General features: G+C 40.6%; 6 non-coding genes across 6 annotated transcripts; all 6 read left to right on the plus strand.

The window, feature by feature from the left end:
• Nucleotides 1-7,436: 7,436 nt before the first annotated feature.
• On the plus strand, nt 7,437-7,509 carry TRNAS-GCU (transfer RNA serine (anticodon GCU)). Its single transcript has one exon. It is a non-coding gene; the product is annotated as a tRNA-Ser (tRNA).
• Nucleotides 7,510-8,161: 652 nt separating this feature from the next.
• On the plus strand, nt 8,162-8,234 carry TRNAS-GCU (transfer RNA serine (anticodon GCU)). Its single transcript has one exon. It is a non-coding gene; the product is annotated as a tRNA-Ser (tRNA).
• A 449-nt stretch (nt 8,235-8,683) lies between these two features.
• TRNAS-GCU (transfer RNA serine (anticodon GCU)) lies at nt 8,684-8,756 on the plus strand. Its single transcript has one exon. It is a non-coding gene; the product is annotated as a tRNA-Ser (tRNA).
• Nucleotides 8,757-8,831: 75 nt separating this feature from the next.
• Nucleotides 8,832-8,904, plus strand: TRNAS-GCU (transfer RNA serine (anticodon GCU)). The gene has a single exon. It is a non-coding gene; the product is annotated as a tRNA-Ser (tRNA).
• A 449-nt stretch (nt 8,905-9,353) lies between these two features.
• On the plus strand, nt 9,354-9,426 carry TRNAS-GCU (transfer RNA serine (anticodon GCU)). The gene has a single exon. It is a non-coding gene; the product is annotated as a tRNA-Ser (tRNA).
• A 75-nt stretch (nt 9,427-9,501) lies between these two features.
• On the plus strand, nt 9,502-9,574 carry TRNAS-GCU (transfer RNA serine (anticodon GCU)). The gene has a single exon. It is a non-coding gene; the product is annotated as a tRNA-Ser (tRNA).
• Nucleotides 9,575-18,727: the final 9,153 nt, after the last annotated feature.

An 18,727-nucleotide genomic window follows, 5' to 3' on the forward strand; every position in this document is an offset into this window, starting at 1 on the left:
TGGCAATCAGTCTTTTTCAAAGCTTCCGTGGCGCAATGGTTAGCGCTTTCGGCTGTTAACCGAAAGGTTGGTGGTTCGAGCCCACCCGGGAGCGTTGTTTTGAAGTTTTAGAAGTAACGTAAAAAGGCAAAATTTTTCCACAATACGTGGCAATCAGTCTTTTTCAAAGCTTCCGTGGCGCAATGGTTAGCGCTTTCGGCTGTTAACCGAAAGGTTGGTCGTTCGAGCCCACCCGGGAGCCTTGTTTTGAAGTCTTAGAAATAACGTAAAAAGGCAAAATTTTTCCACAATACGTGACAATCAATGTTTTTCGAAGCTTCCGTGGCGTAATGGTTAGCGCGTTCGGCTGTTAAACGAAAGGTTGGTGGTTCGAGCCCACCCGGGAGCGTTGTTTTGAAGTCTTAGAGGTAACGTAAAAATGCAAAATTTTTCCACAATACGTGACAATCAATGTTATGCTAAGCTTCCGTGGCGTAATGGTTAGCGCGTTCGGCTTTTAACCGAAAGGTTGGTGGTTCGAGCCCAACCGCGAGCGTTGTTTGGAAGTCTTAGAAGTAACGTAAAAAGGCACGATACGTGAAAATCAATATTTCTCTAAGCTTCCGTGGCGCAATGGTTAGCGCGTTCGGCTGTTAACCGAAAGGTTGGTGGTTCGAGCCCACCCGGGAGCGTTGTTTTGAAGTTTTAGAAGTAACGTAAAAAGGCAAAATTTTTCCACAATACGTGGCAATCAGTCTTTTTCAAAGGTTCCGTGGCGCAATGGTTAGCGCTTTCGGCTGTTAACCGAAAGGTTGGTGGTTCGAGCCCACCCGGGAGCGTTGTTTTGAAGTTTTAGAAGTAACGTAAAAAGGCAAAATTTTTCCACAATACGTGGCAATCAGTCTTTTTCAAAGCTTCCGTGGCGCAATGGTTAGCGCTTTCGGCTGTTAACCGAAGGGTTGGTGGTTCGAGCCCACCCGGGAGCCTTGTTTTGAAGTCTTAGAAATAACGTAAAAAGGCACGATACGTGAAAATCAATATTTCTCTAAGCTTCCGTGGCGCAATGGTTAGCGAGTTCGGCTGTTAACCGAAAGGTTGGTGGTTCGAGCCCACCCGGGAGCGTTGTTTTGAAGTCTTAGAAGTAACGTAAAAAGTCACAATTTTTCCGCAATACCTGACAATCAATCATTCTCTTAGCTTCCGTGGCGCAATGGTTAGCGCGTTCGGCTGTTAACCGAAAGGTTGGTGGTTCGAGCCCAACCGCGAGCGTTGTTTGGAAGTCTTAGAAGTAACGTAAAAAGGCACGATACGTGAAAATCAATATTTCTCTAAGCTTCCGTGGCGCAATGGTTAGCGAGTTCGGCTGTTAACCGAAAGGTTGGTGGTTCGAGCCCACCCGGGAGCGTTGTTTTGAAGTTTTAGAAGTAATGTAAAAAGGCAAAATTTTTCCACAATACGTGGCAATCAGTCTTTTTCAAAGCTTCCGTGGCGCAATGGTTAGCGCTTTCGGCTGTTAACCGAAAGGTTGGTCGTTCGAGCCCACCCGGGAGCCTTGTTTTGAAGTCTTAGAAATAACGTAAAAAGGCAAAATTTTTCCACAATACGTGACAATCAATGTTTTTCGAAGCTTCCGTGGCGTAATGGTTAGCGCGTTCGGCTGTTAACCGAAAGGTTGGTGGTTCGAGCCCACCCGGGAGCGTTGTTTTGAAGTCTTAGAGGTAACGTAAAAAGGCAAAATTTTTCCACAATACGTGACAATCAATGTTATGCTAAGCTTCCGTGGCGTAATGGTTAGCGCGTTCGGCTTTTAACCGAAAGGTTGGTGGTTCGAGCCCAACCGCGAGCGTTGTTTGGAAGTCTTAGAAGTAACGTAAAAAGGCACGATACGTGAAAATCAATATTTCTCTAAGCTTCCGTGGCGCAATGGTTAGCGCGTTCGGCTGTTAACCGAAAGGTTGGTGGTTCGAGCCCACCCGGGAGCGTTGTTTTGAAGTTTTAGAAGTAACGTAAAAAGGCAAAATTTTTCCACAATACGTGGCAATCAGTCTTTTTCAAAGGTTCCGTGGCGCAATGGTTAGCGCTTTCGGCTGTTAACCGAAAGGTTGGTGGTTCGAGCCCACCCGGGAGCGTTGTTTTGAAGTTTTAGAAGTAACGTAAAAAGGCAAAATTTTTCCACAATACGTGGCAATCAGTCTTTTTCAAAGCTTCCGTGGCGCAATGGTTAGCGCTTTCGGCTGTTAACCGAAAGGTTGGTGGTTCGAGCCCACCCGGGAGCGTTGTTTTGAAGTTTTAGAAGTAACGTAAAAAGGCAAAATTTTTCCACAATACGTGGCAATCAGTCTTTTTCAAAGCTTCCGTGGCGCAATGGTTAGCGCTTTCGGCTGTTAACCGAATGGTTGGTGGTTCGAGCCCACCCGGGAGCCTTGTTTTGAAGTCTTAGAAATAACGTAAAAAGGCACGATACGTGAAAATCAATATTTCTCTAAGCTTCCGTGGCGCAATGGTTAGCGAGTTCGGCTGTTAACCGAAAGGTTGGTGGTTCGAGCCCACCCGGGAGCGTTGTTTTGAAGTTTTAGAAGTAATGTAAAAAGGCAAAATTTTTCCACAATACGTGGCAATCAGTCTTTTTCAAAGGTTCCGTGGCGCAATGGTTAGCGCTTTCGGCTGTTAACCGAAAGGTTGGTGGTTCGAGCCCACCCGGGAGCGTTGTTTTGAAGTTTTAGAAGTAACGTAAAAAGGCAAAATTTTTCCACAATACGTGGCAATCAGTCTTTTTCAAAGCTTCCGTGGCGCAATGGTTAGCGCTTTCGGCTGTTAACCGAATGGTTGGTGGTTCGAGCCCACCCGGGAGCGTTGTTTTGACGTCTTAGAAGTAACGTAAAAAGGCAAAATTTTTCCGCAATACCTGACAATCAATCATTTTCTAAGCTTCCGTGGCGCAATGGTTAGCGCGTTCGGCTGTTAACCGAAAGGTTGGTGGTTCGAGCCCACCCGGGAGCGTTGTTTTGACGTCTTAAAAGTAACGTAAAAAGGCAAAATTTTCCACAATACGTGACAATCAATGTTTTTCTAAGCTTCCGTGGCGCAATGGTTAGCGCCTTCGGCTGTTAACCGAAAGGTTGGTCGTTCGAGCCCACCCGGGAGCGTTGTTTTGACGTCTTAAAAGTAACGTAAAAAGGCAAAATTTTCCACAATACCTGACAATCATCCATTTTCTAAGCTTCCGTGGCACAATGGTTAGCGCGTTCGGCTGTTAACCGAAAGGTTGGTGGTTCGAGCCCAACCGCGAGCGTTGCTTGGAAGTCTTAGAAGTAACGTAAAAAGGCACGATACGTGAAAATCAATATTTCTCTAAGATTCCGTGGCGCAATGGTTAGCGCGTTCGGCTGTTAACCGGAAGGTTGGTGGTTCGAGCCCACTCGGGAGCGTTGTTTTGAAGTTTTAGAAGTAACGTAAAAAGGCAAAATTTTTCCACAATACGTGGCAATCAGTCTTTTTCAAAGCGTCCGTGGCGCAATGGTTAGCGCTTTCGGCTGTTAACCGAAAGGTTGGTCGTTCGAGCCCACCCGGGAGCCTTGTTTTGAAGTCTTGGAAATAACGTAAAAAGGCAAAATTTTTCCACAATACGTGACAATCAATGTTTTTCTAAGCTTCCGTGGCGCAATGGTTAGCGCTTTCGGCTGTTAACCGAAAGGTTGGTCGTTCGAGCCCACCCGGGAGCCTTGTTTTGAAGTCTTAGAAATAACGTAAAAAGGCAAACTTTTTCCACAATACGTGACAATCAATGTTTCCTAAGCTTCCGTGGCGTAATGGTTAGCGCTTTCGGCTGTTAACCGAATGGTTGGTGGTTCGAGCCCACCCGGGAGCATTGTTTTGAAGTCTTAGAAATAACGTAAAAAGGCAAAATTTTTCCACAATACGTGACAATCAATGTTTTTCTAAGCTTCCATGGCGTAATGGTTAGCGCGTTCGGCTGTTAACCGAAAAGTTGGTGGTTCGAACCCATCCGGGAGCGTTGTTTTGAAGTCTTAGAAATAACGTAAAAAGGCAAAATTTTTCCACAATACGTGACAATCAATGTTATGCTAAGCTTCCGTGGCGCAATGGTTAGCGCGTTCGGGTAATAACAGAAAGGTTAGTGGTTTGAGCCTTCCACTGAGCGTTGTTTTGAAGTCTTAGAAATAACGTAAAAAGGCAAAATTTTTCCACAATACGCGGCAATCAATCTTTTTCTAAGCTTCCGTGGCGCAATGGTTAGCGCGTTCGGCTGTTAACCGAAAGAATGGTGGTTCGAGCCCACCCGGGAGCGTTGTTTTGACGTCTTAGAAGTAACGTAAAAAGGCAAAATTTTTCCACAATACGTGGCAATCAGTCTTTTTCAAAGCTTCCGTAGCGCAATGGTTAGCGCTTTCGGCTGTTAACCGAAAGGTTGGTGGTTCGAGCCCACCCGGGAGCGTTGTTTTGAAGTTTTAGAAGTAACGTAAAAAGGCAAAATTTTTCCGCAATACGTGGCAATCAGACTTTTTCAAAGCTTCCGTAGCGCAATGGTTAGCGCGTTCGGCTGTTAACCGAAAGGTTGGTCGTTCGAGCCCACCCGGGAGCCTTGTTTTGAAGTCTTAGAAATAACGTAAAAAGGCAAAATTTTTCCACAATACGTGACAATCAATGTTTTTCTAAGCTTCCGTGGCGCAATGGTTAGCGCTTTCGGCTGTTAACCGAAAGGTTGGTCGTTCGAGCCCACCCGGGAGCCTTGTTTTGAAGTCTTAGAAATAACGTAAAAAGGCAAACTTTTTCCACAATACGTGACAATCAATGTTTTCTAAGCTTCCGTGGCGTAATGGTTAGCGCTTTCGGCTGTTAACCGAATGGTTGGTGGTTCGAGCCCACCCGGGAGCCTTGTTTTGAAGTCTTAGAAATAACGTAAAAAGGCAAAATTTTTCCACAATACGTGACAATCAATGTTTTTCTAAGCTTCCATGGCGTAATGGTTAGCGCGTTCGGCTGTTAACCGAAAGGTTGGTGGTTCGAACCCATCCGGGAGCGTTGTTTTGAAGTCTTAGAAGTAACGTAAAAAGGCAAAATTTTTCCACAATACGTGACAATCAATGTTATGCTAAGCTTCCGTGGCGCAATGGTTAGCGCGTTCGGGTAATAACAGAAAGGTTAGTGGTTTGAGCCTTCCACTGAGCGTTGTTTTGAAGTCTTAGAAATAACGTAAAAAGGCAAAATTTTTCCACAATACGCGGCAATCAATCTTTTTCTAAGCTTCCGTGGCGCAATGGTTAGCGCGTTCGGCTGTTAACCGAAAGAATGGTGGTTCGAGCCCACCCGGGAGCGTTGTTTTGACGTCTTAGAAGTAACGTAAAAAGGCAAAATTTTTCCACAATACGTGGCAATCAGTCTTTTTCAAAGCTTCCGTGGCGCAATGGTTAGCGCTTTCGGCTGTTAACCGAAAGGTTGGTGGTTCGAGCCCACCCGGGAGCGTTGTTTTGAAGTTTTAGAAGTAACGTAAAAAGGCAAAATTTTTCCACAATACGTGGCAATCAGTCTTTTTCAAAGCGTCCGTGGCGCAATGGTTAGCGCTTTCAGCTGTTAACCGAATGGTTGGTGGTTCGAGCCCACCCGGGAGCGTTGTTTTGAAGTTTTAGAAGTAACGTAAAAAGGCAAAATTTTTCCACAATACGTGGCAATCAGTCTTTTTCAAAGCTTCCGTAGCGCAATGGTTAGCGCTTTCGGCTGTTAACCGAAAGGTTGGTGGTTCGAGCCCACCCGGGAGCGTTGTTTTGAAGTTTTAGAAGTAACGTAAAAAGGCAAAATTTTTCCGCAATACGTGGCAATCAGACTTTTTCAAAGCGTCCGTGGCGCAATGGTTAGCGCTTTCGGCTGTTAACCGAAAGGTTGGTGGTTCGAGCCCACCCGGGAGCCTTGTTTTGAAGTCTTAGAAATAACGTAAAAAGGCAAAATTTTTCCACAATACGTGACAATCAATGTTTTTCTAAGCTTCCATGGCGTAATGGTTAGCGCGTTCGGCTGTTAACCGAAAGGTTGGTGGTTCGAACCCATCCGGGAGCGTTGTTTTGAAGTCTTAGAAGTAACGTAAAAAGGCAAAATTTTTCCACAATACGAGACAATCAATGTTTTTCTAAGCTTCCGTGGCGCAATGGTTAGCGCTTTCGGCTGTTAACCGAAAGGTTGGTCGTTCGAGCCCACCCGGGAGCCTTGTTTTGAAGTCTTAGAAATAACGTAAAAAGGCAAAATTTTTCCACAATACGTGACAATCAATGTTTTTCTAAGCTTCCATGGCGTAATGGTTAGCGCGTTCGGCTGTTAACCGAAAGGTTGGTTGTTCGAACCCATCCGGGAGCGTTGTTTTGAAGTCTTAGAAGTAACGTAAAAAGGCAAAATTTTTCCACAATACGTGACAATCAATGTTATGCTAAGCTTCCGTGGCGCAATGGTTAGCGCGTTCGGGTAATAACAGAAAGGTTAGTGGTTTGAGCCTTCCACTGAGCGTTGTTTTGAAGTCTTAGAAATAACGTAAAAAGGCAAAATTTTTCCACAATACGCGGCAATCAATCTTTTTCTAAGCTTCCGTGGCGCAATGGTTAGCGCGTTCGGCTGTTAACCGAAAGAATGGTGGTTCGAGTCCACCCGGGAGCGTTGTTTTGACGTCTTAGAAGTAACGTAAAAAGGCAAAATTTTTCCGCAATACCTGACAATCAATCATTTTCTAAGCTTCCGTGGCGCAATGGTTAGCGTGTTCGGCTGTTAACCGAAAGGTTGGTGGTTCGAGCCCACCCGGGAGCGTTGTTTTGACGTCTTAGAAGTAACGTAAAAAAGCAAAATTTTCCACAATACGTGACAATCAATGTTTTTCTAAGCTTCCTTGGCACAATGGTTAGCGCGTTCGGCTGTTAACCGAAAGGTTGGTGGTTCGAGCCTACCACTGAGCGTTGTTTTGAAGTCTTAGAAGTAACGTAAAAAGTCACAATTTTTCCGCAATACCTGACAATCAATCATTCTCTTAGCTTCCGTGGCGCAATGCTTAGCTCGTTCGGCTGTTAACCGAAAGGTTGGTGCTTCGAGCCCAACCGCGAGCGTTGTTTGGAAGTCTTAGAAGTAACGTAAAAAGGCCCGATACGTGAAAATCAATATTTCTCTTAGCTTCCGTGGCGCAATGGTTAGCGCGTTCGGCTGTTAACCGAAAGGTTGGTGGTTCGAGCCCATCCGGGAGCGTTGTTTTGAAGTTTTAGAAGTAACGTAAAAAGGCAAAATTTTTCCACAATACGTGGCAATCAGTCTTTTTCAAAGCTTCCGTGGCGCAATGGTTAGCGCTTTCGGCTGTTAACCGAAAGGTTGGTCGTTCGGGCCCACCCGGGAGCCTTGTTTTGAAGTCTTAGAAATAACGTAAAAAGGCAAAATTTTTCCACAATACGTGACAATCAATGATTTTCTAAGCTTCCGTGGCGCAATGGTTAGCGCGTTCGGCTGCTAACCGAAAGGGAGGTCGTTCGAGCCCACCCGGGAGCGTTGTTTTTTAAGTCTTAGAAGTAACGTAAAAAGGCAAAATTTTCCACAATACGTGACAATCAATGTTTTTCTAAGCATCCGTGGCGCAATGGTTAGCGCGTTCGGCTGTTAACCGAAAGGTTGGTGGTTCGAGCCTACCACTGAGCGTTGTTTTGAAGTCTTAGAAGTAACGTAAAAAGTCACAATTTTTCCGCAATACCTGACAATCAATCATTCTCTTAGCTTCCGTGGCGCAATGCTTAGCTCGTTCGGCTGTTAACCGAAAGGTTGGTGGTTCGAGCCCAACCGCGAGCGTTGTTTGGAAGTCTTAGAAGTAACGTAAAAAGGCCCGATACGTGAAAATCAATATTTCTCTAAGCTTCCGTGGCGCAATGGTTAGCGCGTTCGGCTGTTAACCGAAAGGTTGGTGGTTCGAGCCCATCCGGGAGCGTTGTTTTGAAGTCTTAGAAATAACGTAAAAAGGCAAAACTTTTCCACAATACGTGACAATCAATGTTTTTCTAAGCTTCCGTGGCGCAATGGTTAGCGCGTTAGGCTGCTAACCGAAAGGGAGGTCGTTCGAGCCCACCCGGTAGCGTTGTTTTTTAAGTCTTAGAAGTAACTTAAAAAGGCAAAATTTTTCCACAATACGTGACAATCAATGTTTTTCTAAGCTTCCGTGGCGCAATGGTTGGCGCGTTCGGCTGCTAACCGAAAGGGAGGTCGTTCGAGCCCACCCGGGAGCGTTGTTTTTTAAGTCTTAGAAGTAACGTAAAAAGGCAAAATTTTTCCACAAAAGGTTGGTGGTTCGAGCCCACCCGGGAGCGTTGTTTTGAAGTTTTAGAAGTAACGTAAAAAGGCAAAATTGTTCCACAATACGTGGCAATCAGTCTTTTTCAAAGCTTCCGTGGCGCAATGGTTAGCGCGTTCGGCTGTTAACCGAAAGGTTGGTGGTTCGAGCCCATCCGGGAGCGTTGTTTTGAAGTTTTAGAAGTAACGTAAAAAGGCAAAATTTTTCCACAATACGTGGCAATCAGTCTTTTTCAAAGCTTCCGTGGCGCAATGGTTAGCGCTTTCGGCTGTTAACCGAAAGGTTGGTCGTTCGGGCCCACCCGGGAGCCTTGTTTTGAAGTCTTAGAAATAACGTAAAAAGGCAAAACTTTTCCACAATACGTGACAATCAATGTTTTTCTAAGCTTCCGTGGCGCAATGGTTAGCGCGTTCGGCTGCTAACCGAAAGGGAGGTCGTTCGAGCCCACCCGGTAGCGTTGTTTTTTAAGTCTTAGAAGTAACTTAAAAAGGCAAAATTTTTCCACAATACGTGACAATCAATGTTTTTCTAAGCTTCCGTGGCGCAATGGTTAGCGCGTTCGGCTGCTAACCGAAAGGGAGGTCGTTCGAGCCCACCCGGGAGCGTTGTTTTTTAAGTCTTAGAAGTAACGTAAAAAGGCAAAATTTTTCCACAAAAGGTTGGTGGTTCGAGCCCACCCGGGAGCGTTGTTTTGAAGTTTTAGAAGTAACGTAAAAAGGCAAAATTTTTCCACAATACGTGGCAATCAGTCTTTTTCAAAGCTTCCGTGGCGCAATGGTTAGCGCGTTCGGCTGTTAACCGAAAGGTTGGTGGTTCGAGCCCATCCGGGAGCGTTGTTTTGAAGTTTTAGAAGTAACGTAAAAAGGCAAAATTTTTCCACAATACGTGGCAATCAGTCTTTTTCAAAGCTTCCGTGGCGCAATGGTTAGCGCTTTCGGCTGTTAACCGAAAGGTTGGTCGTTCGGGCCCACCCGGGAGCCTTGTTTTGAAGTCTTAGAAATAACGTAAAAAGGCAAAATTTTTCCACAATACGTGACAATCAATGTTTTTCTAAGCTTCCGTGGCGCAATGGTTAGCGCGTTCGGCTGCTAACCGAAAGGGAGGTCGTTCGAGCCCACCCGGTAGCGTTGTTTTTTAAGTCTTAGAAGTAACTTAAAAAGGCAAAATTTTTCCACAATACGTGACAATCAATGTTTTTCTAAGCTTCCGTGGCGCAATGGTTAGCGCGTTCGGCTGCTAACCGAAAGGGAGGTCGTTCGAGCCCACCCGGGAGCGTTGTTTTTTAAGTCTTAGAAGTAACGTAAAAAGGCAAAATTTTTCCACAAAAGGTTGGTGGTTCGAGCCCACCCGGGAGCGTTGTTTTGAAGTTTTAGAAGTAACGTAAAAAGGCAAAATTTTTCCACAATACGTGGCAATCAGTCTTTTTCAAAGCTTCCGTGGCGCAATGGTTAGCGCGTTCGGCTGTTAACCGAAAGGTTGGTGGTTCGAGCCCACCCGGGAGCGTTGTTTTGACGTCTTAGAAGTAACGTAAAATTGATGTTTTTTAGGTTGTTTGATATAAATGCTCGTATTTTAATTAATATTCATGGTTATTTTACTAGTAGTCAGCTATAACCGTTGCATGTATTTTATATAAATCACGTGTAATTTAGTATTATTCGTATGAAAATCAGTATTAGTATATAATAAGGAACTTGTGCAGGGTAAAATTGGTGTTTTTTAGGTAGAATTATATAAATGCCAGTATTTTAATCAATATTCATGGGTATTTTAGTAGTATTCGAATGAAAAAAACTGTATTAATATTTCTATGAAAAATCAGATTTTTGTGCTCATTAAATGTTCTAAATCTAATACAAACTCTAATTCTTCCGCCTATACAACTAAAATAACCTAGCATAAGCCTATCTTTTCCAGGATCTAACTTAGCATAAGACTATATTTTTCAGCATTTACCAAGAATAAACCTAGCAAAAGCCTATGTTTCAAGAATTACTATAGCATAAGCCTAAGATTTAGACACGTGACGTCATTAAAACTCGTCTGGTCGTGTTTACCTATAAATAAAATGCCGATTAGGATAAATTCCATTCCTTACGCTTTAGCCACGCCCCCTTTTAAGGTCCTAAACCACCTTGTATGTAGCCAATAAAGGACAATAAAAAAAGACAAGCATCAGTCAATATACCCTCAGGCTAAATATCAACCCGTACTCTGAAGAAAACCGCGCAAATGCACTCGTTAGACTATGGGCATGAATGTTATGCCGTTTTCGGGGTGATACGAGCTAAGCCTACTTTTGACAATAAAAAGGATGGTTGGAACCATTGTTAGCATCTTGGAAGACGTTTTGAAGGAATTTATGGAGAAGTGGACGGAGATCTATTCAGGGTTGGAAACTGGCGAATTGGGTAATTGTCGTTACTTAAACTTGAAAATAAAAGTAACCTTTATGTAGGGGAAGATAGTATTCAACGAGGGTAGCGTCTTCACTCTAACAAAGGCCGTGGCAGGGAAACTGAACGAGAAATTTAGTTTTATGAAATTTCACTACAACCTTTTGAATGATCAAGTTATAAAATGCATGTACGAAGCTATTGTAAAACGCCTAGGATCTACCATAGAATAACCTAGCATAAGAGTATATTTTTGTAGCATTTACCAAAGAATCTAATACAGCATAAGCCTGCCAGGATCTACCATATAATAAGTCTATCTTTTTCATGATCTAATATAGCATAAGCCTATCTTTCAAGATTACCATAGAATAAGCCTATCATAAACCTATATTTCAACATCTATAATTGCATAAACCACCCAGGATCTAACATAGAAAAAGCCTAGCATAAGTCTATCTTTCAAGATATTCCATAGAATAGCCTAGCATAAGCCTACCAGGATCTACCATAGAATAAGCCTAGCATAAGCCTATCTTTTTCAGGATCTATCATAGAATAAGCCTATCCCTATAGGTACCAGCCACGTGACGTCATCAAAAATTAGCCGTGACGTCATCAAGAAAACCACCACCAATTCAAATTTCCCGCCAACACCATCACGTGACGTCATCAATCCCCCCATCTCCCCCCCAACACCATCACGTGACGTCATCAATTTCCCCCCTAAAGGGGTGGCTCATCAATTCAAATTTCCCGCCAACATCACGTGAAGTCATCAATTCAACCCCCATTTCCCCCCCTCCTCCAACACCATCACGTGACGTCATCAATTCCCCCCCATCTCCCCCCCACCCCAGGGATGGCTTTATAACCCAGGTTTTACCCCCCCCCCTGAAAGGGGGGAAAGAAGGGGGGTAAAACCTGGGTTATAAGGCTATCCTTACTCTCTCGCGTTTCAGATACTTTGTAGGGTAGTTGCAGGCGCGTTTCAGATACTTTGTAGGGTAGTTGCAGGCGCGTTTCAGATACTTTGTAGGGTAGTTGCAGGCGCGTTTCAGATACTTTGTAGGATAATTGCAGACGCGTTTCAGATACTTTGTAGGAAAGTTGCAGGCGCGTTTCAGATACAATGTGGGATAATTGTAGTCGCGTTTCAGATACTTTGCAGGATCATTGCAGGCGCGTTTCAGATACTTTGTAGGATAATTGCAGATGTGTATCAGATACTTCGCAGGATCATTGCAGGTGCTTTTGAGATACTTTGCAGGATCATTGCAGGTGCGTTTCAGATACTTTTTAGAATAATTGCAGGCGCGTTTCAGATACTTTGTAGGGTAATTGCAGATGTGTTTCAGATACTTCGCAGGATCATTGCAGGCGCGTTTCAGATACTTTGCAGGATCATTGCAGGTGCGTTTCAGATACTTTTTAGAATAATTGCAGGCGCGTTTCAGATACTTTGTAGGGTAGTTGCAGGTGCGTTTCAGATTCTTTGTAGGATCATTGCAAGTGCGTTTCAGATACTTTGTAGGATCATAGCAGGTGCGTTTCAGATACTTTGTAGGGTCATTCCTGGCGCGTTTCAGAAAATTTGCAGGATCATTGCAGGCGCGTTTCAGATACTTTGCAGGATCATTGCAGGCGCGTTTCAGATACTTTGCAGGATCATTGAAGGCGCGTTTCAGATGCTTTGCAGGGTCATTGCGGGTTTTCTTATCAATTATTGTGCATCAGTCGCCATATCTACCCATAATTTCCAAAAATTGTTTAAGAGGCTTACGCTTGAGTTCAAACGTCAACAATAGCTATGTTTAATATGATTTTAGGAATAAAGTTTCTTAAAACGATTTAACTAGAATTAAGGTAAATTAATGACGATTAAATTAATAAATATCAAATATATTTATTTAAATATTTAAAAATAGCCTCTAAATTGCGTCTCGACTTGGAGAGGTTTATTTTGGATTCCCAACTTGTACTCATCCCTTACAAAAATATTTTGCTGTAATTCATCTGAATACACGCTATTTTATCGCTACCACGCTGTAATATGTATACATTAAGGCTAGATTTTCTGCAGCTCAAAAAACGGGAAAAATTCACAGCATTTATAGAACTGCAAATTGACTACCGTTTTTACAATTTCATTTTGTTAACTGTTAACTGTCAAGCCTGGCAGAAATATGCAGCGCAATTCTGCAAACGCTATGCAAAAGTAGAATTACCAGCTGCTGTTTAAAAGTGTAATTTGTTCGTTCTTATAGACATGTTACAGGTCTGCATAAGTGATGGAAATGTAGAAATCCAGCTGCTAATTTAGAACTGTAATTTGACCATTTTTATAGACATGTTTCAGGTCTGCAAAAGTGATGGAAAAGTAGAAATGCAACTGCTAGTTTAGAACTGTAATTTGACCATTTTTATAGACATGTTACAGGCCTGCAAAAGTGATACAAAAGTAGAAATCCAGCTGCTAATTTAAAACTGCAATTTGACCACATTTATAGACATGTTACAGGTCTGCAAAAGTGTTAGAAAAGTAGAAATCCAGCTGCTAATTTAATACTGCAATTTGAACACATTTATAGACATGTTACAGGTCTGAAAGAGTGATGGAAAAGTAGACATCCAGCTGCTAATTTGAAACTGTAATTTGACCAAATTTAGACCCATATTTCAGGTATTCAAAAGTAGGATATTTTTCTTGAATTGAATACCAGCAATATGTCTATAAGGGTGGAATAGCTACAGTTTTAAATTTTAAGCTAGATTTAAACTTTTCCATCACTTTTGCAGACCTAAAACATGTCTATAAAAATGGTCAAATTACAGTTTTAAATTGACATCTAGAATTCTACTTTTTGATCCTTTTTCAGACTCGTAACATGTCTATAAATGTAGTCAAATTACAGTTCTAAACTAGCATCTGGTATTTCTACTTTTCCATAAGTTTTGTAGACCTGTAAAATGTCTATAAATATCATCAAATTACAGTTTTAAAAAGGCAGCTGGATTTCTACTTTTCCATCACTTTTGCAGACCTGTAACATGTCAATAAATATAGTCAAATTGCAGTTTTAAATTGGCAGCTGGAATTCTACTTTTGCATCACATTTGCAGGCCTGTAACATGTCTATAAATGTGGTCAAGTTGCAGTTTTAAACTAGTAGCTGGTATGTCTACTTTTTCATCACTTTTGCAGACCTGTAACATGTCTATAACTGTGGTCAAATTACAGTTTTAAACTAGCAGCTGTTATTTCTACTTTTGCATCGCGTTTGCAGAATCGCGCTGCATATTTCTGTCAGTATAGACAATTAACAGTTAATAAACAGAAAATGTAGAAACGGCAGACAATTTGCAGTTCTGGAATTGCTGTGAAATTTTCGCGTTTTTCGACCTGCTGAAAATTTAGCCTTAATGTATACATATTACAGCGTGGTAGCGATAAAAAAGCGCGTATGCAGATGAATTACAGCTTAAAATTTTTGTACGGGTAATACTTACTATTTTTATTAAAAGGATCGGCCGCGTAATCAAAAATTTGTGGAAAACGTAAAACGTTAATGTAACACCGCATATCGTGTTAGAAGTAAAAATCCATCGAAACGTTATTGATCATTTATATTACATTTCATCGATACGAATTCGATAATTTACAATTCCTAAAATCCCATAGGAATACACGGGAAATTGTATAAATCACCGACACGAAATTAGTCATTTAGGTTACATTTTACTGACAGAAAACGAGTTTTTTGAAAAACATTTCAAAATATTAAAAATGATAAGACAAATTTTAGGTAAATTTATCAAAACTACTCTATGTTTCACCAAAAAACTGTCAATGTTTACGAGGATTACCTAAGACGGCAAAACCTTTGCGTGAACAAATTGAAGCCGATCCATCATTTTTTAGAAAGTTACTGTTCTCTGACGAAGCTATTTAGGGATGGTACCTTAATCCTTAATGTGCATTTTTGGGAGGGCATTCTTGGAAACCAAATTATCGGACCCTTTTTCTTGATAAGAAAATCTCTGAAGGCATTTAATTGGACTTCCTGCGTCATGAGTTCGTTGCTTGAAAAGTTATTGCAAGACATGGCTCAAAACCAATCACTAGAGAGATCTGAAATCAATGATTGGGGGTGGCTTTTCCAAAGTATAATAAAATTTTAGGGTCCGCAGATAGCTTTACAGTCGTTGAGTAAGTTGAATGACTTAGGACGGTACTTACGTATAATAATATTAAACTTGAAATTGTAACGACTTTTTATATTAAATAACCAACGTTTCCCTATCCCTTTAAAATATGTTCATAATCTCTTTAAAATATTTATTTCCCTGATTATTCATAGTTCCTGAAATATAAATTCCCCTTTGACCCTTTTGTAAAGGCCTTAACGCTGGTCGGTGGGGGTAAAAATGACTAATTAATTAATAACTTCTGTTCTAATTATCCGATTACCATTTTACGATAACAGAATTGTAGCTATTATTATCCTCCACAAAACATGTACAGACATTGGTTTACGATTAAGCAGCGGTTATTTTGATATTCAGGGTTGAGTAACACCCCCTAAACAAAAAATCTAAGTGAATGAAATTTGCACGAAGAATTAAATGATAAAACTGGTTATTATAGTTATATTTTAATTTCAATGAAGTAAACTAACTTACATATCAATAACTAAAGTGTTTTGGCAAATGCCTTTGCAATTACTGCATGCGACAGTACATTCCATATTTGTTTTTATTACAAAAACATCGATTGTTTAAGCAACCTGTCTTGCATCCACAACGTATTTTTTTAAAAAGTACTCTGAAGCTGGAGGATGATTCATTTTGATGGGGACTACAGTCTGTCAAATGAAAGAAGAGCCCTGAGAAATTTGTCCAAATTGATGTCGCCACCATCGACCCCATAGTACTTTATCAAATTGTTTTGTTTTGTTAATAGTCGTCTGCAATATAGTCTGCTGTAAACAGATAGGCTTAATCGCACCAATACATTTTGCAATATATACTTAATATGTTTATGTTTCATGGTTTTTTACGATCATCGAGTATTAAAGAATATAAAACAAAGTTAACGACAAGACACCAGTTTTATCTTTGTTGAACTAGCATTGCAATATATTTTAATGACATAAGTTAAAGTACTTGTCCATAAGTCTAAGTAGTTCAGCATCAAAGCGTCTTCAGTCCACGTCTTCATCAGTCTTCGCTATCTTCTTGCATATTAACTTTAAGAGGTTCAATTGTGGTTTCGATGATGGAATCTTTTTCCCAATACTCATGCATTATATTCTCGACTTGAACTTCATGAAATAATAAAGCGTCACAGGTCCAGAACAATGAAGTACGAAATTGACGAGGTTGCTAAAAGTAGAGGTCACACGGTAGTGAGGATTCCACCGTACCATTGCCAGTTTAATCCGATTGATCTGATATGGGTACAAGTGAACGTTTGACACCAGAAAATTGGCGTAAGGCAATAGAGCACGTCGAAAATATAATGCATGAGTATTGCGAAAGTGATCTTATCATCGAAACCACAATTGAAGAAGACAGCGAGGACTCCGATGAAGACGTGGACTGAAGACACTTTGATGCTGAACTACTTATGGACAAGTACTTTAACTTATGTCATTAAAATATATTGCAATGCTAGTTCAACAAAGATAAAACTGGTGTCTTGTCGTTAATTTTGTTTTATATTCTTTAAGGCTCGATGACCGTAAAAAACCATGAAACATAAACATATTAAAAATATATTGCAAAATGTATTGGTTCTATTGCGATTAAGCCTATCTGTTTATAGCAGACTATACTAAAGACGACTACTGACAAAACAAAACAAGTTGATAAAGTACTATGGGGTCGACGGTGGCGACACCAATTTGGACAAATTTCTCAGGGCTCTTCTTTCGTTTGACAGACTATAGCTTGTAATTTTCATTTTTCCATCCCCATTCAGTAGGATTCAATTTGCACCCTAGCCAGTTTTGAACTTGTCATTTGTTGGTGGTAATGCTTCTGGTTTAACTTCATTTTTAAATTTTCTAACTTTTTCGGAAAACAAACGATATCTTAGCTCATTAATGTTTTCGTCAGAGCGACCATGATATACTTCTATCATGGCTTTTTCCCCAGCTCCAATTATTTCCCTATGATTTAAATTATTTGTCTGAAATATTTTGGCTTGGGCTTTCAAAAGTTTTATTATTTTTTATGAGTTTTAATCAATCTGCTTTACCAATACCAAAAAATCTTGAAGTGGTATCGCATCCCAAAAAGGCGTGCGTAAACAACATGTGTTCGCTGGCGAAATCACCCAACGAGATCCGTTTTCGAGACCCGTTGACCCCAAAACAAGCAGTTTTCTTTGAAAACGAAATGACTAATTGTAGAGCGTAATTCTTTGCGCGACGAAGCGGAAGCCATTTTCTGGGTTTGTTTTATTTTCACGGGATTCGTAAAATTTGACCGGCAGTTATTGTGAATTTTTTGTCCCACTTCTAAATCATAATTAGGTGCATTTCTCATCTTACAAGCATTTATAATACTGAGTATGCCTTTCTCTGTCAAGCAACTAGAAATTGAATCAGTCACGACATGCAAATTGCAAAAAACACAAATATTGCGATCCATTTTAAGGTTAAAACTACTAATACTCGACTATTATTTTCAGCCATTACTTTGAAAATAAAACTAAAATTTCACACTCGTGGGAAAATACTTTTTATGGTTTTTAGCATACCACGTGATATAGCCATGGCCAATGAGAAAAACGCAAGCATCATCGGAAAATCACCCTAGATTTACGTCTTCATCTAACCGCGATGTTTAGGGGCTCATATATAGTCAGTATTTTCTCTTCGGACAAAACTTTGTTTAGGGGGTGTTACTCAACCCTGAATATCTAAATAACCGCTGTTTAATCGTAAACCAATGTCTGTACATGTTTTGTTGAGGATAACAATAGCTACAATTCTGTTATCATAAAATGGTAATCGGATAATTAGAACAGAAGTTATTAATTAATTAGTCATTTTTACCCCCAAAAGGGGGGTAAAAGTGGGGAAAGGAAGCGAGTTACACCGAAAAAAAATTTTTTTCTAAATCAGCGCATTTGTTTCATTAATAATCAAAAAAGAACAATTCTCTTGCAATTTGTTTGAGGTCAAACTGTATCTCGACTGTACTAAATACACTTTACACAAATACACTTGCTAACTCTCAATACGGTGTTTAAGAATAATATGCTTTTCGGGAGACGCTATGAACCCAGTAGATAAACATGGGGGGTAACTTCACGGGTTTAATAATTTGGATGTAGCATCGCTTTTCTCCTGGCCTAAACAAATCAAGCTAAGGGCAGATGACCTTTTCTTTGTCAGCCACCGACCAGCGTTAAGGGTCAAAGGGGAATTTATATTTCAGGAACTATGAATAATCAGGGAAATAAATATTTTAAAGAGATGATGAACATATTTTAAAGGGATAGGGAAACGTTGGTTAATTAATATAAAAAGTCGTTACAATTTCAAGTTTAATATTATTATACGAAAGTACCGTCATAAGTCATTCAACTTACCCAACGACTGTAAAGCTATCTGCGGACCTTTAAATTTTATTATACTTTGGAAAAGCCACCCCCAATCATTGATTTCAGATCTCTCTAGTGATTGGTTTTGAGGCATCCCTCTTAACACTTGTCGAGTATTTTAAGGTCTATTCGAATTTCCACCCGAAATACTCCTCAGCACTAAACACCTACCTCCGGCGAAAATATTTGCATGCCATATCCTTAGGTGTTTGTTTGAACAAACATAAGTATTATTTTTATAATAATTATTATTATTAATATTACTATTTTAAAAATAGACCTTTTTTTACCACAGGTTACCGATTTTTCTGTGAGCTATTACGTTCCCAGGGAAATCACTTGCAAATCAGTCCACATATCACCTCTCGCAAGTACTTCACAAGATTATATAATGACGACCTTGAGTGCTCTTAATAA

Source organism: Phalangium opilio, unplaced genomic scaffold (genome assembly GCF_054372755.1).
Source record: "Phalangium opilio isolate 3A_F unplaced genomic scaffold, DU_Popi_V2 ptg000073l_1, whole genome shotgun sequence".
Lineage (NCBI taxonomy): Eukaryota > Metazoa > Arthropoda > Arachnida > Opiliones > Phalangiidae > Phalangium > Phalangium opilio.